Source organism: Anser cygnoides, chromosome W (assembly GCF_040182565.1).
Source record: "Anser cygnoides isolate HZ-2024a breed goose chromosome W, Taihu_goose_T2T_genome, whole genome shotgun sequence".
In the NCBI taxonomy this organism is placed as follows: Eukaryota; Metazoa; Chordata; class Aves; order Anseriformes; family Anatidae; genus Anser; species Anser cygnoides.
Window position 1 is genome coordinate 15,414,992 of NC_089911.1, and position 26,435 is coordinate 15,441,426.

Genomic DNA, 26,435 nt, shown 5'->3' on the forward strand with positions numbered 1-26,435 from the left:
CTATACTGATTCATGGATGGTAGCAAATGCCCTGTGGGGGTGGTTACAGCAATGGAAGCAGAACAACTGGCAGCGCAGGGGCAAGCCCATCTGGGCTGCGGCATTGTGGCAAGATATTGCTGCCCGGGTAGAGAACCTGGTTGTAAAGGTACGCCATGTAGATGCTCATGTGCCCAAGAATCGGGCTACTGAAGAACACCAAAACAACCAGCAGGTGGATCAGGCTGCTAAGATTGAAGTGGCTCAGGTGGACCTGGACTGGCAACATAAAGGTGAATTATTTATAGCCCGATGGGCCCATGACACCTCAGGCCATCAAGGCAGAGATGCAACCTACAGATGGGCTCGTGATCGAGGGGTGGACCTGACCATGGACACTATAGCACAGGTTATTCATGACTGTGAAACATGTGCTGCAATCAAGCAAGCCAAACGGTCAAAACCTCTTTGGTATGGAGGACGATGGCTGAAATATAAATATGGAGAGGCCTGGCAGATTGATTACATCACACTCCCTCAAACCCGCAACGGCAAGCGCCACGTACTTACAATGGTGGAAGCAACCACCGGATGGCTGGAAACATATCCTGTGCCCCATGCCACCGCCCGGAACACTATCCTGGGCCTTGAAAAGCAAGTCTTATGGCGACATGGCACCCCAGAGAGAATTGAGTCAGACAACGGGACTCATTTCCGAAACAACCTTATAGACACTTGGGCCAAAGAACATGGTATTGAGTGGGTGTATCACATCCCCTATCATGCACCAGCCTCTGGAAAAGTTGAACGATACAATGGACTGTTGAAGACTACACTGAAAGCAATGGGTGCTGGGACATTCAAAAATTGGGATACACATTTGGCAAAGGCCACCTGGTTAGTCAATACCAGGGGATCTGCCAACCGAGCTGGACCTGCCTAATCAAACCTGTTACGCACTGTAGAAGGGGATAAAGTTCCTGTAGTGCACGTAAGAAACATGCTGGGTAAAACAGTCTGGGCTACTCCTGCCTCAGGAAAAGGCAAACCCATTCGTGGAATTGCTTTTGCTCAGGGACCTGGATGCACTTGGTGGGTAATGCAAAAGAATGGGGAGGTCCGGTGTGTACCTCAAGGGGATTTGATACTGGGTGAGAATAGCCCATGAGTTGAATTGTAGTATGTTAATTATTATATAATAATGTATGTCATCACTACCATGATTGCTATATATCATAGATGAAAATGGTGATTAATTAGAATGTATTGGACAGAGTGTAACCTGAGCATGACATAAATGGTATGGAATAAGGGGTGGATATCTGTCCTGGTTCCAGTTAGGACAGAGTTAAGTAGCTCATAGTAGCTGGTAGGGTGCTATGTTTTGGATTAGGATGAGAAGAGCGCTGATAACATGCTGATGTTTTAATTGTTGCAGAGCAGTGTTTACACCAGGCCAAGGACTTTTCGGCTTCTTGCTCTGTCCTGCCAGCGAGCAGGCTGGGGGTGCAGCAGGAGCTGGGAGGGGACAGACCCAGGACAGCTGACCCAAACTGGCCAAAGGGGTATTCCATACCATCTGACGTCATGCTAAACAATATATAGGGGTGGCTGGCCGGGGTGGGGGGGCCGGCTGCTCGGGAATAGGCTGGGCATCGGTCAGCGGGTGGTGAGCAATTGCATTGTGCATCACTTGTTTTCTTACACATTATTATTGTTAATACTATTACCATTATCACTATTATTATTATTATTGTTATTATTATTTTCCTGTCTTAATAAACTGTCTTTATCTCAACTCACAGGCTTCACTTTCCCGTTTCTCTCCCCCATCCCAGAGAGGGAGGGGGGAGGGTGAGCGAACGGCTGTGTGGTGTTTAGCTGCCAGCCGGGTTAAACCACAACAGCTGCTTAACCAATAAGAGTATCAAACTATTGAAAAAAATGGAAACACAGTCCACTGCCATTCTTCCATGCATGTGCTAAACTAATCAGTAAGTTCTTCAATGAACTAAAGTTTCAGTCCCAGTCCTGATTCATCTAAAGGTGGTCTCAGCTTTCCAATTTTTCTTTGAAAAAGTATTCCCATTATGCCAAAATGTGTTTTGTTCCAAAAACTACTCAGTATCTCTTTTTGATGTTTATGGCCTAATTTTATGAGGTTCAGCTCTTTACCTTGGATGGGAGATGAAAATGTATAGCAGCTCCTAAGCAGAGTTCAGCTCGAGTCTGGGATGCATGAATATTAATTCATCTAAGAAAGTTAAACTACAGCCTTGACAATTATAATAGAAAAGCTATTGGTCTTCCTCTGCCACAGCTGCAGGAGGCAGTGAGAAGGCTGTGTAGAATCAGGGAGGCTGAGGAGGAGTTAGACAGCTGGATTCTAGCACGGTCTGCAGGGGACCCACAGCCCACAGCCAAACAGCCTGAAACTCCCTCACCCGCACTCGCTGGAGGGAGGGGGCTCAATAAAGCTGGAGAGCAGAAGCTGGCAACAACAAGCACCAGCAGGAGGAAGAGTTTCCCTCAGAGCCTGAGGTGCCCTTACAGAACTGCTTCACCCCCCTGCAGACTGGAAAGGGAAGACCTGAGCTGAGTGAGTGGAGCTGAGTAAGACAGCCCAGTCTGCTCCCTGCGTAACAACCAATGCAACTAGGAAAGGAAGATGAGTGATAGTGGCAGGAGTCTTTCTTCTGAGAGGTACAGAGGCACGGATCTGACCATCTGCCGACCTAATCTGCTCTTGAGAGAAGTCTGCTGCTTACCAGGGGCTTGCATTAGGGATGTTACCAAAAGATTACCAAGCCTTGTACAGCCAAATGACTGTTATCCTGTCAAAATGAGGTGCAAGAAGGAAATGCAAGGGCAGTTGAAGCAATGACATGTTGCCTGGGAAGAGTACAGAAATACTGTCCGGATGTGCAGGGATGGGACCAGGAAAGCCAAGGCACAGATGGAACTAAGCATTGTAAGGGATACAAAAAATAACAAGAGGGGATTCTTTGGGTGCTTTGACCAGAAAAGAAGGCCAAGAAGAGTGTACGCCCTCTGACAGACGAGCAGGGAGCTCTCTCTGAGGTGCTCAACAACTTCTTTGCTTCAGTCATCACTGGCGGTCAGGCTTCCCACATCTCTTGTTTCCCTGAACCTGTAGGCGAGGGCTGGGGGAGCAGAGTCCCTCCTACTGTAAGTGAAGAGCAGGTTCGAGACCTCCTGATGAAATTGAACAGGTACAAGTCCATGGGGCCTGATGACATGCATCCCAGGGTCCTGAGGGAACTGGCTGATGGAGTTGCCAAGCCTCTCATATTTCAAAAGTCATGGCAGTCAGGTGAAATCGCCACTGACTGGAAAAAAGGAAATATCACTTCCATTTTTAAAAAGGTCAGAAAAGAGGACCTGGGGAACTACAGACCTGTGAGCCTCACCTCTGTGCCTGGCAAGACCATGGAACAGATCCTCCTGGAAATAATGTCAAGGCACCCTGGGGTAGTTGGTTTACAAAAAGCTCAACATGAGCCAGCAATGTGTGCCTGCAGCCCAGACAGCCAACTGTGTCCTGGGCTTCATCAAAAGCAGTGTGGCCAGCAGGTCAAGGGAGGTGATTCTCCCCCTCTGCTCTGCTCTTCTGATATCCTACCTGGAGCCCTGCATTCAGCTCTGGGCCTCCCAGCACAAGAAGGACATGGATCTATTACAATGAATCAAGAGGAGGGTCATGAAGATGATCAGAGGACTGGAGCACCTCTCTCTCCTGTGCAGACAGGCTGAGGGAGTTGGGGTTGTTCAGCCTGGAGAAGAGAAGGCTCCGGGGAGACCTTATAGTGGCCTGCCAGTACCTAAAGGGGGCCTACAGGAAAGCAGGAGAGGGACTCTTTGTCAGGGAGAGGTATGATAGGAAAACGGGGAATGGCTTTAAACTAAGAGGGGGAAGATTTAGATTAGATGTAAGGAGGAAATTTTTTCCTATGAGGGTGGTGTTGCACTGGCATAGGTTACCCAGAGAAGCTGTGGATGCCCCATCCCTGGAATTGTTCAAGGCCAAGCTGGATGGGGCTTTGGGCAACCTGATCTAGTGGGAGGTGTCCCTGCCCATGGCAGGGGGGTTGGAATTAGATGATCTTTAAGGTCCCTTCCAACCCAAACCATTCTATGATTCTATGATTCTATGTATACATAACGCCCAGTTTATTTTTCTATAGCTTCACATGAACTTGTCTCTGCAAATTACCTTGTGCAAAGACTACATTTTTTAAAATGACTGGAGCAACATGGACAGGATAGCAGTTTTGACTGACCATTTTTTAACTTCATGTTCAGTTTCTTGCTGGTGCAACACAAGAAGTTTACTGTGGAGTTGCTCCTTGTAAAACACTACAGTGCTTTAGCAGCAGCACCATTGCCCTGCTGCTCTGGCTTCAGCAAGATATCCTGACCTACAGTAGTGCAAAAAGTAGTGCATTTTCTTGGTTGTCTACATGTAGTAAGTAGCTCTTCCTTTTCTATCCTGCAAGATTCAGATGTTCTCTTTCTGTGGGACAGACAAGGCCTCCTTCTTGTTGGCATATTTATCATGAGAGCTTCGCTTCTGGCCATTGATGTATACTTATATTTCCTTTATGCTCACCCAGCCCCAGATTCTCTATTTGCTAACAACAACAACAAAAATCAAGCTCATAAACAGCTACTCCTCCCTCTAAACACACATGGATACACTGATAGGTGATGGTCATGGCCTGCACATCGGAGGCATTCAAATGCTTTCACATTCTTCAGTTGGAACAGTGAAATGGAGAGATCTGAACAGTCAATAAGCTTTCTAGCATTCCTGATCATAGAATCATAAAGGTTGGAAGGGACCTTCAAGATCATCTAGTCCAACCATCACCCTACTACCAATGTCACCGACTAAACCATGTCCCTAAGTGCCAGGTGTGTCTCCTTTTAGCTTTGTGATAAATAGGATCCTGCTTTCTCCAAAATCTCTCTGTCTTGTCACAGTCCTTAACTGTAACTCTTTTATCTTCGTCTTTACCCAATTGCCTCTCATTCATGTTTGCTGTTGTGTGCCTGTCCTACCAATCCAGATGTGTTTGAGAGCCTGCTGACACTGCCTACCAATCTACTTCAAAGAAGCTGGATTCATGCATCACTTCTGGATTTCCCTTGAGTTGCATTTGGGTGGGATTTCTTTGTAACTGAATTCTAAACTAACAAAGGATATTTAGTCTGCTGTAGAACTGAACCGTTACTAGAGAAATATAAGTATAGAAGTTAATGTATTCTGAACCTCTGTTTGACAGTGATTGAGAGTGCCAGCTATACACGTGCCACAGTGGATCAAACACAATACAGAGCCTGGTCCTACATGGGACTAGTTCTTCATCTCTGGTATTTTGTAGGCTTCTTTAACTTTCAGTTGAGTAAGTTCTTGGATCGGTCTGTCAGACTTGAAAAGACCAGCAATAGGTTTAAAACAAGGCATACAAATTGGGGAGCTTTAACTGCACTGCCCATAAGTGAGAATAACGAGAATATGCAGTTTCTTGAGAGTACATTTCAGTTTTAGCAAGTGAGAAAAAGTATTGATCATTTGCATAAAGACACAAATGTCATGAACTGTCTGTGAAAACTGGACTATGCCTCAGGGCTTTCCAAAACACATTCCCTGAATTTTCACTGACTTGTACCTCTGTTGAGCCACCTTCCCCAACCACCTTCCAGATCCAGCTGTTATCCCGCAGACTATTTCTCTCCAGAATCGCACAAGTGGCAGGGACCATTGTGCGATCACAGACAGTGAACCATTACCTGCTAGAGTGACAGCAATGGACACAGAGTCGGATCCCAGAGCATTAGATGCATTGCAAGCATAGAAACCCACATCAGCCTCCACAGGCGCTAGAATCTGCAAGGAGTCATCAGGCTGAAGAAGCATCCTGGAGTAAAGCAGAAAGAAGGAGATAGAGGTCTCTTAGTTGGTGTGAGCATTAATATATTTACTAGGATTTTTACAGATTTAGGTGATCTTTAATTTATTATTTTTACAGTTTAGGCCCTAAAGTTATATTTAAAAGTCTATTAAGAAGTTCAAAGTCTCACATTGTGACTGTAAGCTGTGATTATTTAAACTATATTTTAATCTAATTCCCACTTCTGCTAATGTTGCTATGTGTATTAGAGAATGATTGCCCTGCATCTAGGACATCTGTCTGTGGCAAGTGAAACCTATTCCTTTGCTTTGTCAGTTCCTATGTGATGTTGTCAAATGACTTGCAAAGCAGGAGCAGCAACAGCAAAGAAAAAGACATATTGCATGTAAGAGTCATAAAACCTGCTGAAGCTGGGCAGAAAGAAGTGAAGTGTCTCATGGGCTGAGTATCAGAGCCTGAAATAGACTCCAGATTCTTAGATTACTAGGCAGTTTGTGCAAACTTAGTAGTTTTGTTGCTCCCCTAGTAGTCAGTGAAGATAGAAAGGAATACTCAGCTCCTCCTTGGGCTGAGTGAACCGTCTCTGCCAATAGGAAGAGCTGACTGTGATCTCAGTGCACTGCCCACAGTTAGATGGGACGAATACAGCCTTAACACTCTTATGAATTGTTTCTGTTCACAAATAATCCATTTTTACGGTGGCATAACTCCATCAGTTTGCGTTCATGTACCCTCATTTTCTGCACAGTGTATTTCATCATTACTGTTCCTTTCTCTTAAATTTTTAGCTGAAACTGTTGATAAAGCCTAAAGATAAATTACTTTTCTCATCAGAAACTTTCAGCAGCTGTTCTAAGTAAAACTCTTAGCTGGGGCTGTGATTGGCCTCAAGGGTGAAAGTAAGGGAGGGATATGCCTGTCAAACACATGCTAAAAAAGTCCGCTTTCAGATACTGGAACTGATGAGTTCCTTTCCCTCATCCCCTTGACTGAAAACTGTTGTCTCATGGGCTAAAAAGCAGTAGAAGAGTTCTTTCAAAACACTGTGGGTGGTAGCTGTCTAAAACAAACCACATTAGGGCCACGCATCAAAATATATTATAGAAAAAGATTGAGTTGAAATTCTTTTTTGACCCTTTTAAAGTAGTAATAATAATAATAATAATAATAATAAATAATAATAAAAGGAGAGAGCTGTCTTATGTCAACGGAATTTTGCATGTGCCTAGTAAAATGCATATTTACAAAACAAACATTAATCATCTTTAAATTGCATCTTTGCTTGCACAGCAAAAAAGAAAACAAAAAAACCCACCAAACCAAAGCAAACAAACAAAAACCACCAAAAACCAAAACCCACACACAAAAAACAAAAGAAAACCAAAAAACCTCCACCCACCAACCACAAAAACAGTGGTTAGAAGAATCTCTTCCGCACTTCTGATTTCAAGGTTCTTTTAATTTTTACCGCTTAGTAGGGCAGATTTCTAGTTAGCTACTGCTAACAATGCTAGTGTCCAGCAAATTTACTTACAAAACTTCTTTTAGCATGCATCAATATCATATATAAATTTGTTTTAGCACTGACTTACTCAGTCTCTACGTGGAATTCATTAGAGCTTCAGAATTTGTCGCAGTTATACCAGCACATAATAGTTAAAACTATGTGTGTACTGCTTGCATGTGTGCTAATACAGTATATGGGCTGATCAGTCAGTCTTACATAGAATATGCACAAACATTTAAAAAAATGCTTTTAGAAATGTTTCTGTCACTTTCAGGTTGAGAAAAAAGCTTTCTTAATATTATAACATGTAAAACAAAAAAATCATAATTTGTTAGCTGTTAATCAACTCTGGTGATGCAAATCTCTCTCTGCTAGTCTAAGGCACCACAGAATCTAGCACTTTTTTTTTTTTTTAGGAATAGAAATAGGCCAGATAGGTAACTAATTTTAAAAATAAAAATTCCAACCTAGATCCATCATCTCACCTTTTCATTTCACCTTTTAATGTCCTTCCCTAGAAAGCAAAAATCTTCTTCTCAATAATTCTACAATTTGTGTGTCACAATTTGGCACAGCTGCTTTTCTTGAAAGTAGATACTTTGTTATCCCCCTTTGTATAGAAAGATTTTGGCTGGATTCCCTATTTGCTCATAGATTGCTATTTTTGTTAGGTTTTGAGTTGCTTGTCAGCAGTGAAAAAAATACCAGCTGTAGTAATTTTTTCTGTCACCAACATGTCTTCAGAATCTCATTTATGGACTTAAAATAATAAAGCTTAATGTTTAATCAGCCTCATCTCAGTTGCTTCATACTGCATTGTCTCCAAGACACAAATATATTTTACATGACCTAGATCGGTGACTAATTCAGATGGCATGTAGTAAACACCTACCACAGACTCTGTACCATCTACTGTTTAGATTCTGCTTCATGTCTGCTTAGAAAATACACTGGAGTTATCGAGTACTGAAGGGTTTCCACTGGCGAAAGTCACAGCATACTTGGAAAAAAAGATATTTCTTGACAGTCTTACTGAGTAAAGCATAAATCCCTCAAAAATTTTCATGTTTAAAATTTCTTCCTAAAGAAGGTTTTATTTTATTTTATTTATTTTATTTTATTTTATTTTATTTTATTTTATTTTATTTTATTTTTAAATGAAGTGTTTTCCAGCATTTATAGAATTCTCCAGACTTTGGGATGGATACTGGCAGGCTCTGAAACTGCACTCAGAATCCATGCTGGTATCAACCCAACATTTTAACTTTAGAAGAGAATAGGAAAATCCATGTTAAATATGCATTCAGGTTGAACATGCAGACTCAAGTCAAGGATCTTTTACTGGAACCGCACAGATATTTTCAAATTCTGCAGCTTTTTGTATCATTTGATTTCATTCTACTGATAACTAAAAGCAAACATTTTTGTTAGGCCTGTGTTACATTTTGTTGTAACAGTACACAGACTGGGGCTAAACAAATTCATTTTTTGCAAGTAGATCTACATAGCGGTAGACATAAATGCTTTTCGGTGGATAGCACTGCTCATGGAAATAGGCGATAGAAATCCATTCATTTCTATGACACCTTTCTGTGACGTCCATGGCACGATGACAACATCCAGACAACACTCACAGCAAAGATATGTGAAAGTGCCTTTATACCAATATTTGATAATAGACAATTCAGATAGCCATCATCCAACCTAAAACCAATAGTTTACACTCTAAAAATCACAATACAAAACAACTACAACCAGTTTTGGTATACTCAGTAGGGCATGAGTTGGTCTGCAGCACGACTCTTTGACTCCTCTCATTGAAAGCACTGCTCTACCATACTGGTAGAGACGAAGGCACATGGAAAACTGGTTCTTTTTTTTTTTTTTAATTTAATTTATTTTTTCTTCATTCAAAGAATGGTAAAGTAAAAAAATAGACAAACTACAGAGCTGAAAGACAGCTCAAGTGTACCACACACAGATGACCTTGCAGTTTACAGCAATACACTGGGAGACTACTTAAACTGTGGCTTTCATTTACACAGCTGATTGGCAACCAGCAAAAGCATTATGAGCCAAAGCCAGAACATGGCTGTCAAGAACCCAGCAAAACATCCACGAACCAATTTTTATATGCACCATAATTTCTTAACTTCCATTAACTCCAAAGTTACAGATTCTGAGCATCTCTGAAGCTCAGAGCACTGCTTGTTTCCTTCCCTACCCACCAACCTGGAGGAAGCACAAATGATGAATACAGAAAGAATTTGATATAGTGAAAATTGCTTCAGCCATTAAGGAAGAGGTGTCAATGACTAATGCTACTAATCAGCAAATAAAATGTACTTTCCTGGGTTTTTCTGACAGAAAATTTAAGCTAACACAGTTACCTGATAATTCAGAAATACAGCATATCATTTAAGGCTGAAGTAAGGCCAAACTGAATGGAAAAGAAAAGTTGAAAGCCATTGTAAAGTAAAAGATGTATGTATATAATATAAACTAAAATTTCAGAAATCATAAGACTGTTTTATTCTCAACTAAATGCATCTGTCTGCTGCTACACCATGGCTGCTTGTGTGAGTTAAACTTGTAATTTTCTCATGAGCACAGTGGCCAGCATTAACCATACATGGACTTCATGTAACCTCACTTCCCCTTCAAGGATGCTACAGAAATCATAGTCGTTTTAAATAGAGAAAAAAATTAATCACTTAATGGCATAGTTCCAACAGGATGTAACCACTGGCAATGAAAATCTACATATGCAACTTCTGGGGGGCCAAGAAGATATTTTCACAGGATTATGGCCAAATAATGATATGATAGGCTCTAGTCTTGATTAAGACTGCATGAGATCTCCACAAGAGATACATTCGTGCTCTTAGTCTCCCCTTCCCCTGCAAAAGTCTCCACTCTTTATGTGAATGCCATGATACTTAATAGCCATCACACACAGAAAGAGAAAAGAACCAAAAAACTCCGTACATTAGAAAAAGCAACGATTACAGAATGGTTCAGTTTCCAAAGTGAAAAAGGAGTTCAGCTGATTGTGTAACTGCGCAGAAAGAGTAATGTGTCTTCACCAAATCAAGACTTCACTGACAGTCCACAGGCACCACACTGGAAATTAATTTTTACCTTGACTCTGTGTCTTCTCATTTCCAAAGCTGACCTGCTAACTACAGTCAGATGTCTTAACCGAGGTCACTGTCTTGTGCAGAAAGAGCTGCTAGCAGATCCTTGGAAGGCTTTGTTGTACCACGTCAGTTAACATGACTGCTTCATCCACAACCTATTCTTATATACCACTTCCTCACAGAACAGGACCAAAGCATAAAATCTGAAGTACACACATGAGAAAAAATGTATGTTATCAACACAGTAAAGTATATGACTGGCATTGAAATAATCTTTTTGTGTACTCTTGCACACATATAAATGGAGTGATCTGTACGTAAAGGCTACCCACAGGAAAAAGGTCATTATTTTTGTGGTACATTGATAGAAGTATTTTGTTACTCAAGTTCTCAGGCTACCTTTACGGGGAGAGAGCTCCACGCAGAGAGTTTGTACAAGTGAGGATGTACCAACTCATGTTAGATGACTAATGCTTAGACATCAGTGTGTTGAGATGACTGTGATAGCTCCAATTAGCCATTGAGTATGTTTCCACAGTAATAACCATTAAAATGACCAGCATTCATTTTCAAATGAAAGTAGCCAGTTCATGTTATGTCCTTTAGTACAGACACAACTTTGTTAAAATACTGGCTTATCTGTAACCATCCTCAAATTCAAATGATGTTTCCCTATTGTAGCTTTACGATAGGATATCCTGAATTGGAAGGATCAAGGATCATCAAGTTCAACTCATGGCTCCACACAGGACTACCTAAAAATTAAACCATGTGTCTGAAAGTGTTGTTCAAATGCTTCTTGAACTCTGGCAGGCTCAGTGCTCTGATCACTGCCCAGGGGAGCCTGTCCCAGTGCCCGACCACCCTCTGGGTGCAGAACCTTTCCCTAACACCCAGCCTGACCCTCCCCTGTCCCAGCTCCATGCCGTTCCCTCGGGTCCTGTCGCTGTCCCCAGAGAGCAGAGCTCAGCGCCTGCCCCTCTGCTCCCCTCGTGAGGGAGCTGCAGGCCGCCATGAGGCCTCCCCTCAGCCTGGGCTGAACAAACCAAGGGACCTCAGCTGCTCCTCATATGTCTTGCCCTCTAGACCCTTCATCATCTTCACTGCCCTCCTTTGGACACTCTCTAATAGTTCTATGTCCTTTTTATGTTCTTAACATGGTTTCCAGCCTCTATCAGAACATACACAGGGAACGGTGTTTATAATGCCCACGGAGTTTTACCCAGGGGCAGTTTTACACAGGGATACAAGCATGGAAGACAAGAAGCCTCACTACCTCCAAATTCTGATACAATAACCATGTTGGAGACACTCTGGTGGAGCACTGTGAGAAATGCAGTTCATTTCTCATGCAGGACTGTTGTGGTTTAACCCGGCTGGCAGCTAAACACCACACAGCCGTTCGCTCACCCTCCCCCCTCCCTCTCTGGGACGGGGGAGAGAAACGGGAAAGTGAAGCCGGTGAGTTGAGATAAAGACAGTTTATTAAGACAGGAATATAATAATAACAATAATAATAATAATAGTGATAATGATAATAGTATTAATAATAATAATGTGTATGAAACAAGTGATGCACAATGCAATTGCTCACCACCCGCTGACCGATGCCCAGCCTATCCTCGAGCAGCCGGCCCCCCACCCCGGCCAGCCACCCCTATATATTGTTTAGCATGACATCAGATGGTATGGAATACCCCTTTGGCCAGTTTGGGTCAGCTGTCCTGGGTCTTTCCCCTCCCAGTTCCTGCTGCACCCCTAGCCTGCTCGCTGGCAGGACAGAGCGAGAAGCCGAAAAGTCCTTGGCCTGGTGTAAACACTGCTCTGCAACAATTAAAACATCAGCATGTTATCAGCGCTCTTCTCATCCTAATCCAAAACATAGCACCCTACCAGCTACTAGGAGGAAAATTAACTCTGTCCTAACTGGAACCAGGACAGATATCCACCCCTTATTCCATACCATTTATGTCATGCTCAGGTTACACTCTTTCCAATACATTCTAATTAATCACCATTTTCATCTATGATATATAGCAATCATGGTAGTGATGACATACAGTATTATATAATAATTAACATACTACAATTCAACTCATGGGCTATTCTCACCCAGTATCAAATCCCCTTGAGGTACACATCGGACCTCCCCATTCTTTTGCATTACCCACCAAGTGCATCCAGGTCCCTGAGCAAAAGCAATTCCACGAATGGGTTTGCCTTTTCCTGAGGCAGGAGTAGCCCAGACTGTTTTACCCAGCATGTTTCTTACGTGCACTACAGGAACTTTATCCCCTTCTACAGTGCGTAACAGGTTTGATTGGGCAGGTCCAGCTCGGCTGGCAGATCCCCTAGTATTGACTAACCAGGTGGCCTTTGCCAAATGTGTATCCCAATTTTTGAATGTCCCAGCACCCATTGCTTTCAGTGTAGTCTTCAACAGTCCATTGTATCGTTCAACTTTTCCAGAGGCTGGTGCATGATAGGGGATGTGATACACCCACTCAATACCATGTTCTTTGGCCCAAGTGTCTATAAGGTTGTTTCGGAAATGAGTCCCGTTGTCTGACTCAATTCTCTCTGGGGTGCCATGTCGCCATAGGACTTGCTTTTCAAGGCCCAGGATAGTGTTCCGGGCGGTGGCATGGGGCACAGGATATGTTTCCAGCCATCCGGTGGTTGCTTCCACCATTGTAAGTACGTGGCGCTTGCCGTTGCGGGTTTGAGGGAGTGTGATGTAATCAATCTGCCAGGCCTCTCCATATTTATATTTCAGCCATCGTCCTCCATACCAAAGAGGTTTTGACCGTTTGGCTTGCTTGATTGCAGCACATGTTTCACAATCATGAATAACCTGTGCTATAGTGTCCATGGTCAGGTCCACCCCTCGATCACGAGCCCATCTGTAGGTTGCATCTCTACCTTGATGGCCTGAGGTGTCATGGGCCCATCGGGCTATAAATAATTCACCTTTATGTTGCCAGTCCAGGTCCACCTGAGCCACTTCAATCTTAGCAGCCTGATCCACCTGCTGGTTGTTTTGATGTTCTTCAGTAGCCCGATTCTTGGGCACATGAGCATCTACATGGCGTACCTTTACAACCAGGTTCTCTACCCGGGCAGCAATATCTTGCCACAATGCCCCAGCCCAGATGGGCTTGCCCCTGCGCTGCCAGTTGTTCTGCTTCCATTGCTGTAACCACCCCCACAGGGCATTTGCTACCATCCATGAATCAGTATAGAGATAGAGAACTGGCCACTTTTCTCGTTCAGCAATATCTAAAGCCAGCTGAATGGCTTTCACTTCTGCAAACTGACTCGATTCACCTTCTCCCTCAGCAGCTTCTGCAACTCGTCGTGTAGGACTCCATACAGCAGCTTTCCATCTCCGATGCTTTCCCACAATACGACAGGACCCGTCAGTGAACAAGGCATATTTCTTCTCATTTTCCGGTAGCTTGTTGTACAGTGGGGCTTCTTCAGCACGGACCACCTCCTCCTATGATGATGTCCCAAAGTATTTGCCTTCTGGCCAGTCCATAATCACCTCCAAGATTCCTGGGCGACTGGGGTTTCCTATTCGAGCCCGCTGAGTAATCAGTGCAACCCACTTGCTCCATGTAGCATCAGTTGCATGATGTGTAGAGGGGACCCTTCCTTTGAACATCCAGCCTAGTACTGGCAGTCGGGGTGCCAGGAGGAGCTGCGCTTCAGTACCGACCACTTCCGAAGCAGATCGAACTCCTTCATATGCTGCCAATATCTCCTTTTCAGTTGGAGTATAGCGGGCCTCAGATCCTCTGTATCCCCGACTCCAAAACCCCAGGGGTCGACCTCGAGTTTCCCCAGGTTCTTTCTGCCAGAGGCTCCAGGTGGGACCATTCTCCCCGGCTGCGGTGTAGAGCACATTCTTTACATCTGGTCCTGTTCGGACTGGCCCAAGGGCTACTGCATGAACTATTTCCTGCTTAATTTGTTCAAAGGCTTGTCGTTGCTCAGGGCCCCATTCAAAAGCATTCTTCTTACGGGTTACTTGGTAGAGCGGGTTTACAATCAGACTGTAATTTGGAATATGCATTCTCCAAAACCCCACGACACCTAGGAAAGTTTGTGTTTCTTTTTTGCTAGTTGGTGGAGACATAGCTGTTATCTTGTTGATCACATCCATTGGGATTTGATGACGTCCATCTTGCCATTTTATTCCTAAAAACTGGATCTCTCGTGCAGGTCCTTTAACTTTATTCTGTTTTATGGCAAAACCGGCCTTCAGAAGGATTTGGACTATTTTCTTCCCTTTCTCGAAAACTTCTTCTGCAGTGCCACCCCACACAATGATGTCATCGATGTACTGCAGGTGTTCAGGAGCTTCCCCCTGCTCCAGCGCAGACTGGATCAGTCCATGGCAAATGGTAGGGCTATGTTTCCACCCCTGGGGCAGCCGATTCCAAGAATATTGGACTCCCCTCCAAGTGAAAGCAAACTGTGGCCTGCACTGTGCTGCTAGAGGGATGGAGAAAAATGCATTAGCGATATCAATTGTGGCATACCACTTGGCTGCCTTTGATTCCAGTTCATACTGGAGTTCTAGCATGTCCGGCACTGCAGCACTCAGTGGTGGCGTGACTTCGTTCAGGCCACAATAGTCCACTGTTAGCCTCCACTCACCATTAGACTTTCGCACTGGCCATATGGGACTATTAAAAGGTGAATGAGTCTTGCTGATCACTCCTTGGCTCTCCAGTTGACGAATTAGCTTATGGATGGGACTCAGGGAGTCTCGGTTGGTGCGATATTGCCGCCGGTGCACAGTTGTGGTAGCGATCGGCACTTGCTGTTCTTCAACCCTCAGCAACCCCACAACAGAAGGGTCCTCTGAGAGACCAGGCAAGGTAGACAACTGTTTAATGTCCTCCGTCTCCAAGGCAGCTATGCCAAAAGCCCAGCGGAACCCTTTTGGGTCCTTGAAATATCCTCCTCTGAGATAGTCTATGCCAAGGATGCACGGAGCATCCGGGCCAGTCACAATACGGTGCTTTTGCCACTCATTACCGGTTAGACTCACTTCAGCCTCCAATACAGTTAACTGCTGGGATCCCCCCATCACACCATAAATACAGATGGGCTCTGGTCCTTTATAGCTTGATGGCATTAGAGTACATTGTGCACCGGTGTCTACTAAAGCCTTATACTTTTGTGCGTCTGACGTGCCAGGCCATCGAATCCACACAGTCCAATAAACTCGATTGTCCCTTTCCTCCCCCTGGCTGGAGGCAGGGCCCCTCTAGTCCTGGTCAGAATCTTCGTTTCTGTGTTTAAAGGACTGCCTGCTGGAAGTTGGAGCAGCAAACTTTTCAGAGAACCCCTTTTTCCCAATTGTTTTCTTTTGCAATTCACGTACCCGTGCCTCTAGGGTCGCAGTAGATTTTCCATCCCATTTTCTCATGTCCTCTCCATGGTCACGTAGGTAAAACCACAGGGTGGCGCGGTGTGTGTGCCCACCATATTGTCTTCCTTGCATAGATGAACGTTTACCCCTAATAGCTGAGACACTGGTTTGTACAGGTGGGGAGGAAAATAATCTTTTTTCAAGTTGGTGGATCTTTTCAGAAAGTTTCTCCAAAGTATTCTCTTTTAGCTGGTGAACACTGGTTCGTTCAGGTGGAGGGGAAGATAATCTTTCTTCAAGTTGGTGGATCTTTTCAGAAAGTTTCTCCAAAGCATTCTCTTTTAGCTGTTGGACACTGGTTCGTTTAGGTGGAGGGGAAGATAAATTCTCTTTAAGTTGGTGGAACTCTTCAGAGAGTTTCTCCACAGCCGAGACACAGGCCTGTAGGGAAGAGGAGAGATTTCCTTCGTACTGCCGGAGTATTTTAGTCACTTCATTCACTGTGGGATTCTCCTCCTCTTTCCAGGCTAGTATTGCCAATGAGTTGGCATATGATGATGGGGCACTCTGTACAAACTTCCGCCACATGGGTCGTGTACACCGGACTGCATCTGGATCTGTGGATGTTTGTGCGTCGTCTAGGTCCTTATAAATTACTTCCCGTATGGCTAATTCCCTCATGTACTGAATTCCCTTCTCCATGGTGGTCCATTTGCCTGGTAGACATACAAGTTCTTCCTTGAAGGGATACCTTTCCTGCACAGCTGACAGGAGACGCCTCCAGAGGCTGTGAGATCGTGCTCCATCTCCAATTGCTTTGTCAATATAGGCGTCCCTAGCAAGGGATCCCAGCCGCCTGGCTTCCTTGCCCTCTAATTCCACATAATTGGCTCCCGTGTCCCAGCACCGGAGCAGCCAGGTGACAAGCTGCTCACCTATACAGCGGCCAAAATCTTTTCGCACATCTTGTAGCTCACGCTGGTATAGGGTTCGGGTAGTTACTGTTGATTTTTCGACATCCTCATCCTCATCTTCATCCTCCTGCACCTTTGATGGCCCAGCCTCGTCTTCACTATGCCCAGACCTAGCAGAAGACTGTCTGCGTTCTAAACGACCTGAGTCTCTATACGATTTTTTCACCTTGTCTACAGGGGCAACTTGCACTGCTACAGGTCGTTTCTCTGACCCAGCCACAGGGTCTGCCACAGGGGTTGGAATACCCTCTGCGGGGTCAACTTGCACTGCTACAGCTCGTTTCTCTGACCCAGCCACAGGGTCTGCCACAGGGGATGGAATACCCTCTGCGGGGTCAACTTGCACTGCTACAGCTCGTTTCTCTGACCCAGCCACAGGAGTGGGAGCAGCTGCAGGAGCTGGAGCTGCTGCAGGGGCTGGAGTGGCTGCGGGAGCTGGAGCTGGAGCGGCTGCGGGAACTGGAGCTGGAGCGGCTGCAGGAGCTGTCACTAGGTTGATAGTAGCATCAATTGCAGCTCGATAGGCACAAGCCAGACCCGAGCACGCTACAGTGATTTGTGTCACTTTGGAACTGCCAGAGTCATGACACCTTTTTTTCAAGCATTCTGCCAGCTTTTTAGGATTTTGCAGTTGTTCAGGGGTGAATGTCCAAAACACTGGAGGTGACCACTGCTCTAGAAACCTGCCCATATCCTCCCACACTCCCTGCCACTCACAACTATCCCGCCTCAAGACAGATCTCCGGATGAGATTCCTAAGTAGTTGTTTAACCTTAAACAAAACCTGAAGCGCATTCAGGAGACATAACAACAAGAACATGCTGGTCTGAGTATCCCAAGGATATTCAACATCTCGGAGAACCACCGTAACTAGCTCGGAGGATAAGAGGGTGGTGAAGGAGAAAGGGAGAGTGAACAGGTAGGGAAACATGTCTTCCCCTGTCCCCTTCACAGATTGGCTCCCTAACGAAAACAGGCAATAGGTGTAATTGCTAATAGTTTCCGAGATATGGTTTCCAAAGTATAGAGTCGACGTCAGTGCTGAGTACAAATACCAGGTTAGAGTCGTGACCAGATATTTCATCATTTCATAAGCCATTGTTACACCGCACAGTACCATAACAATCTTAAACCAGGGCCCGGAAAGGATAAACAGTGCAACAGGGAGCACATACAGAAAGCAACGCGCTATAAAACTCAATTTGGAAAACAGGCACAGCAGACTGGAGATTAAGGCAATCAACATCGTGACTAGCAACTATTAAGCAGGTCCAATACTTATACCAATTTTAGTTTAACACACTCTGGTCAATTTTGTCGATATCTCAACCCTTCGAGCCCCACGTTGGGCGCCAAAAGGACTGTTGTGGTTTAACCCGGCTGGCAGCTAAACACCACACAGCCGTTCGCTCACCCTCCCCCCTCCCTCTCTGGGATGGGGGAGAGAAACGGGAAAGTGAAGCCTGTGAGTTGAGATAAAGACAGTTTATTAAGACAGGAATATAATAATAACAATAATAATAATAATAGTGATAATGATAATAGTATTAATAATAATAATGTGTAAGAAACAAGTGATGCACAATGCAATTGCTCACCACCCGCTGACCGATGCCCAGCCTATCCCCGAGCAGCCGGCCCCCCACCCCGGCCAGCCACCCCTATATATTGTTTAGCATGACGTCAGATGGTATGGAATACCCCTTTGGACAGTTTGGGTCAGCTGTCCTGGGTCTGTCCCCTCCCAGCTCCTGCTGCACCCCTAGCCTGCTCGCTGGCAGGACAGAGCAAGAAGCTGAAAAGTCCTTGGCCTGGTGTAAACACTGCTCTGCAACAATTAAAACATCAGCATGTTATCAGCGCTCTTCTCATCCTAATCCAAAACATAGCACCCTACCAGCTACTATGAGGAAAAATTAACTCTGTCCTAACTGGAACCAGGACAAGGACGAACTCTTCCCCAGGGAACTATACTGCGCACTGCTTGACAGCAAACCAAATTTCAGGTTTGTTCTCTGGTATCTCTGTGGTCAAACACAAAAGTGTGTATTGACATAATTCCTTTCATGAACATCCCTCTAAATTTGGAACCAGTCTAAAACAATAAAAGAGAGAGTCACAGACTAGTCCTACCCATTGAATGGATTAACTTTGAAATCCGAAGATATACTCAATCTTTGTATATCAAAACCAATCTTCACAGCAGGAACCTCCACCTTCAAATAGGGAAATACGCTGAAGCTCCCAGCGCTCCAGACATGGAGTGGTCTGTTGACTACCTTACGTACTTATCTATTTCAGTACTTTACAACCTCTTCTTTTCATTTACTGAAACAAAAGTAAAGCTTCTGTTTGTCACACCAGACTGATTCGGCATCCAGACCTTTCTGAAGAGTTATAGTGCCTTGTTTGCCAATTCACATGTGATAGTCCTACTTTCTGCTATGAAACCAGACTACAGCAAAATGTGGTTTGGCACATACGATTGACTGGCCTTAAAGCATGGAAACTGAAGAGTCAAAATGTTAACTATTTTCTTAAAAGTTAAGTAATTTATTTTACCTATCACTGTATTTCACCTCCTCTCCATTCTTAGCCCAGCTGATGGTGGGCTTTGGGTTTCCCACTGCTTCGCAGTGAAGCAGCATGCTCAGTGTGCCACTGGCTAGGACCACTGTCTGTCCCAGGTGGGTGACAACCTCTGAAGCAGAAAGCTGTTGTGCTGCTGAAATCTTTCGGAGGATGGCAGGCTTTTGATGAGGTCTGCACAAGCTGTTTGTCATGCCCATGGAGGTGGGAAGAAGTGCTTCAGCAGATTATGTCCTCAGGGAGCTAGTAAATCCAGAAACACATCTGTGGAAAGGGTATTCCACAGAAGTTGAGTCAACTCTTCGCCTTGATGCTTTGAGGACAGATTCCTGATGCTCCAAGTGACTCCTAAAAACGTCATGAGCCAGCTGTACAACAAGCTGCTCAGTGTAGATATCTTTAAGCTCCTCAGGTTGCTGAGACAAATTCCTCATGATATCATCTAAGCGTTTCTGCTCTGTGACCATAGTAAATGGCAGGTTATATTCCCGGCTCTGGTCTTCCTCTGAGGATACGTTTCTCTCCATGGACTCCTGGGCTTCCCAGTACTCCAGATTTTCCCCTGGCCAACCCCTGTGCTGTAGCAGCCTTGAGACAATATCATCATACCAGCTGCTAGGCTCAGCAATGTGCCCTCACTTTTCAGCCTTGCTTCCATTGAAGAGAATCCCATTGATATGTTTCTCCTGTGTTCGCAAGGCTTCATTTAGGCTGGCCTTTCTCATGGACTCTTCTTCCCTAATGACAGCTGGCTGCCCAGGAATGAGCTTCTTGTTGCTTCCTATTAGTTTAATTACAAAATGTTCACGGGCTGGCCCTGCTATGCAGGTGTATGTCCCAGTGTCCGAAGGCTTCAAACGATGGATTTTCATGTAACTGTAGGGTGCAATAGTGATGTGAGCTGAGCTGATGAGCCTCTTGTCATCCTTCTCCCAAGTGATCATTGACTTCCGGAACCTCCTCGTGGGGCATCGGAGAATAACGGAGGTTTTGGGTAGCAGGTAGGCATACCCACCCACAATAAAGTGTAGCTTCTTCTGCTTCCTTGTCTGGATGTAAACTTTCTTTACGGCCACAATATGGGGACTTTGCTTATGAGCTGGCCTGTTGTGCCCTGAAATATCATTAATACTATTAGTATGTGGTACCATTAAAAAAAAACCAAGCAGTTTACTTTGGTGCTGGCAGCGTTTGACCCATTAGATGATAATGGGAGAAACTGGCCACCAGTTACTGAACATTAAGCTGGACCAATCACAGTAAAAGGAATAACAAGGCACACTTTAGGAATGCAAAAGTAGTCCTGTCCAGGGTACATGCAGGAACCTAAGTGCTAGGAAGATAAACTTTATGTGAGGGAGAAAAATCCAATGGAAAGGTAGTTCTTGTTGTTAAAGTATTTAAATGAAGACTATTACCTAATAAATACATAAAAAAGACAAGTGTTTACCATCCCAAACCTGAAGTGCAATGTGATCTTGCAGATCACAGCAGTAAGGAGGAGTGAAAATGATGCTAACTCAAGGAATAACATTGAACAGAACAAAACTGTCTGGAATAGGCTTAAAAATACAGGGTATATACTATTAAAGTGGAAACTTTCAGTTTCCAGATCTCTATGACTGATATCTTTGTTACAAAACACTAAACAAAACAGCACAAGTGTATTATTACTGAATACCATGCCACATTTGGCCTTAGCTTTGGTTCTGAATGTCACATCTTATTTTCTCCCCGACATACCCAACATTTAACAGGTTTTAGAGTTCATAATCTACTCTAAGCTAAAGCTAGGCTGCCATTCAATCTTTCACATATCCAGCTGTCTTGCTGCAAGCCAAGTAGGGAGACTACTGCTTTTGAGAAGGGCAGCAGAAAATGCATGAAATACCACCATAAAATACATCCAACTTATGTTGCATGGTTCCTTACAAATTCCAAGTCACAGAGAGTTCCAAGTGACAAAATGAAAAAAAAAAACAACTTTTTAGTTGATCTTCCACAAAATTCCTTACCAACCATTTTCTTTGTAGCTATCTTAGCAGAGTGTTAGTAGCTCAGGCACTGTCCAGTATCTCTAAGTCTCTATGTTCCAGTTGTGAAATTTAGATCTAGTTTTGGATCAGAATTTTGTGCCATTTCTTCCAGAAACCAGTAACTCTCTTCTGGCACATTGGGTCAGAACCAGCTCCACAGTAAGATTTATAGCTTTTATCCACTGACTTGTCTTATTCCTAAACAGAGCATGCTTGGTCAGAGACAAGCAGCAGCAGCAGGAGCAGCCGCCACCACTCTGCAATACTGAGCAACACTAGTGCAAGAGAAGATTATGGAGCATGTGACAGCATGAATTTCTTAGTGATGGATATTCAAACCCGCTTCCCCCAGACACTCCTGTGTCTTTTTCACTTACTTGCACAGGTAGCTAGTGCACAAGGCCTGATCAAGGATGAGAATGGCAAAGGTGGGCACAATGAGGAATTGATGATGACAGAACCCCCAGTTTTCAGCATCTTTCTGCAAATAGCGTTTCAACTCTGGGTTCCCTCTCCACAACTCACTGAACACTAGGAACAGAATGAGAAACATTAGGAACAAAATTTATTAAAAGTAAAGGAGTGCTCCTTGTCCACCACCCTCACCCTTACCTCCAACCCCACTTTGCATACTCATACCACCATATGGGTCAGTTACAGCTTTCAATGTATTACAGGGGAAGAAATCAGAACAGCACTTGGCCATTCAGCTACAGATGATGCAGGCACAGTAGGGAGATGAAATAACAAGTATTTCTATCCTTTGCGGTTTTGAATCTTACTGTCCCCCCTTTTTTCTATCCAGTGATATCCCTTCTTTTAACAGTACTCTGCTATACTGCATAGCTTGTCTTTGCATGTTGTTTCTATTTATTTGTGTCTGTTGGGTTGAAAAATTCCTGGTCATAGCCAAGAGCAGACCACGTTGAGTTGCACCTCGCAGATGAAATTCCGTTCTGCTAAAATCACTTTGACCTATGCTTAATCTCTGAGCGCCACTCTTGCAGTTCTAGCAGAAATTATAAACGGATGTTTCAGATACTGTTATTTAATTCTGGTAGTTAACAGATATGGGCTATGCAAAAGAGTACAAACCCGTTAATACCAAACTGCAGTGCTCAATGCACAGGTGTATATTGTTCGGGGGAAGTAAGCAGGCATATTTTATTTCATACTTATGTAAACAGAATCACAGTAATTGAGAATGTGGTCCATTGCACTGGGACACCAGTGGTGGCCTGCAAAAGAGCTGGAAAGCAGGCTGATCATTGTAAGGCTTACCAGCACAGAGATGCACACATTGCACTACATCCCATGTCTACAGTGCAATACACATGTTGGTTGGAGGTGGAGTGAGGGGGAGAAAACAAACTGAGGGTGAAAAGGGCAAAAAGGCAGCCTTCAAGTGAGATGGAGAGGGAAGAGTGAAGTCAGATTTGATTTTAAAAAGTGCCAAAATGCAGAAATATGAGTAGTATGTATGTCAATATAAACCATGTAGCAACTTCTTGTTAAGGAAGAGAGATTAGGAATAGAATTGCCGCCTTCACTGCCAGAATGGACATGTCTTAATGAGAACAACCATTTATTTGAGTGAAATGTGGACAGATCACCACAAGAAGGCTGCAGGTAAGACAGCTCTATGAGGTGACCACTGTTTCGTTTACAATTAAGGTACTTTCTACCTGCTTTCATGAAGGAGAACCAGGAGAGCAGAGGTAGAGATTGCAAGAGGGAGAATGGTTTTCTTTTTACTGGCATTAAAAGATTAAATTGTATTTTCATTAGTGCTGTTGTAAACGTAAAGAAATTTTTTCTTAAGCCGTGTGGGACTGGAAAGGGAGCCTGGGGAATGCTAGAGACTTCAGCAGAATGAGTTTGTTTTGCCATTCTTAAATTGAAGGAAGGAAGTAACTAGCTAACATTGCAAAAGCAGTGTCCTAGAGTGAGAGAGGCCTGGCATCTGTAACGATATGCCTACAGCAGACTGGAGTAATTCCTCCCTTCTCCTCTGCATCATAGGGAAAGGCTGGAGTGGCCCCCAGCAGGAAAAGACTCTTGACAACTGAACTGCCTTCAAAATGCGAGTCTTTGGGAAGAAAAAGCATTGAGCCTGAGGGAGCGAATATTACTCCTCGTGGATGCCTTGCATGAACAGAAGCAAACGCTGTGCATGGACAGAGGCAGGAATTTATTGTTTTGAGCATGGGTTGTGTTTATGCCAGAAGGAAGGTCTTAATGCTTTGGCTGGATGGCAAACCACATTTATAGAGGCAATCTCCAGAGACGCACATTGAGCTAGTGGTCACATCCCCTACCAGGATGATAAGGACAGATAATAGGATAAAACTGAGCATAGTAGGCTTTGTGCAGTCTGAGCACATTTGGCTCCTTCATCTCAAGTGACTGAGAAACTTTGTCACCCAGAACAGCACAATCAATACTTATGCATACAAAGAGCATACCTGTGACCAGTCAGAGAGAAGCCATTCATTGGGACGGTCCTCATTTTTGCAGGCTTGTTGGGTAACTGGCTTTGGCATGGAGCAGAAAGTTTCTGGCAGCTCTAACAAGCTTCCATCTGCCAGGCGCTGCTTGCAAAGCATATCTTGCTTCTGGACACCACCTCCACATGTCTGTGAACACTGTGGGAGATGAGAGTCAGTCAGCTTGCATCACACTTGCACCATGGCAAATGAGGGCAAAAATTACTTGTGAATTTGGGTAGAAATCAATGTCTAGTTTCAGCCAAGAAGAAAATATAACAACAACAAAAACAACAACAAAAAACAGAGATGTCACAGCAGACTTTAAAAAATGAAAATATTTTGGGAAGTAGAAGCAACATATTTTGTTTGTTTTCAGAAATTTATACAAAAGACATGGAAGCAACAACTTAAAATTACAGTACGGAGGTTGAAAAGCTGTCCTTTCCTATACCCCACAACTGGAAAATGAGGCACTTGCACATGATTTGGATGATTTAGGTTTAAGTGTCTGCCTGAGCTTTGTGCTACTGGCAGTGTCAGACAGTATGGAAAAGTCTTCACCAGCAGAAACTAATTCAAGATCTTCATTTACAGGATAGTATTATGCATATTAGATAACAGTAGCTATGATGTAAATATTTATCCAAATTCAGCTTATTAAAAAAGAGTTTGTATTAGTGAGAAAAATGGTGGAAATTTGAGTGTGGTAAATAAGAATTTCTCCAGTTGATTGCTTTGCCTTTTCTTCCTTTTGTAATTTTCATATTTCTCTTTTCTGAGATGCATGAGGTCTACTCCTACTGCATTTCAAAACTTAACTGTTCAGTCTTGAATTCCTGTCCTTCAAGACTTCTTGCAGTATGGCATTCCACTGATTTTTAACTCATGTGAAAGCTGTATAACAGCTGCAACCTGCTGTTGGCCTCAACAATTGGTTTATAAGGTTAGTATAATAACCCATTAAATAACCTTCAGTATTTATGGCTGTCATGACAGCAGTGTGTGCTCTTTCCAAAAGGTAAGGAGGAAGGTTTATTTGAGTGTCCTGGTTCCAGTTAGGACAGTTAATTTTCCTCCTAGTAGCTGGTAGGGTGCTATGTTTTGGATTAGGATGAGAAGAGCGCTGATAACATGCTGATGTTTTAATTGTCGCAGAGCAGTGCTTACACCAAGCCAAGGACTTTTCAGCTTCTTGCTCTGTCCTGCCAGCGAGCAGGCTAGGGGTGCAGCAGGAGCTGGGAGGGGACAGACCCAGGACAGCTGACCCAAACTGTCCAAAGGGGTATTCCATACCATCTGACGTCATGCTAAACAATATATAGGGGTGGCTGGCCGGGGTGGGGGGGCCGGCTGCTCGGGAATAGGCTGGGCATCGGTCAGTGGGTGGTGAGCAATTGCATTGTGCATCACTTGTTTCATACACATTATTATTATTAATACTATTATCATTATTACCATTATTATTATTGTTATTATTATTTTACTGTCCTAATAAACTGTCTTTATCTCAACTCACCGGCTTCACTTTCCCGTTTCTCTCCCCCATCCCAGAGAGGGAGGGGGGAGGGTGAGCGAATGGCTGTGTGGTGCTTAGCTGTCAGCCGGGTTAAACCACAACAGTCCTTTTGGCGCCCAACGTGGGGCACGAAGGGTTGAGATATCGACAGATTTGACCAGAGTGTGTTAAACTAAAATTGGTATAAGTATTGGACCTGCTTAATAGTTGCTAGTCACGATGTTGATTGCCTTAATCTCCAGTCTGCTGTGCCTGTTTTCCAAATTGAGTTTTATAGCGCGTTGCTTTCTGTATGTGCTCCCTGTTGCACTGTTTATCCTTTCCGGGCCCTGGTTTAAGATTGTTATGGTACTGTGCGGTGTAACAATGGCTTATGAAATGATGAGATTTCTGGTCACGACTCTAACCTGGTATTTGTACTCAGCACTGTCGTCGACTCTATACTTTGGAAACCATATCTCGGAAACTATTAGCAATTACACCTATTGCCTGTTTTCGTTAGGGAGCCAATCTGTGAAGGGGACAGGGGAAGACATGTTTCCCTACCTGTTCACTCTCCCTTTCTCCTTCACCACCCTCTTATCCTCCGAGCTAGTTACGGTGGTTCTCCGAGATGTTGAATATCCTTGGGATACTCAGACCAGCCTGCTCTTGTTGTTATGTCTCCTGAATGCGCTTCAGGTTTTGTTTAAGGTTAAACAACTACTTAGGAATCTCATCCGGAGATCTGTCTTGAGGCGGGATAGTTGCGAGTGGCAGGGAGTGTGGGAGGATATGGGCAGGTTTCTAGAGCAGTGGTCACCTCCAGTGTTTTGGACATTCACCCCTGAACAACTGCAAAATCCTAAAAAGCTGGCAGAATGCTTGAAAAAAAGGTGTCATG

General features: G+C 44.0%; 1 pseudogene; it reads right to left on the reverse strand.

The window, feature by feature from the left end:
• Nucleotides 1-26,435, reverse strand: part of LOC136788610 (ADAMTS-like protein 1) — a 108,547-nt pseudogene that overhangs the window by 45,068 nt on the left and 37,044 nt on the right.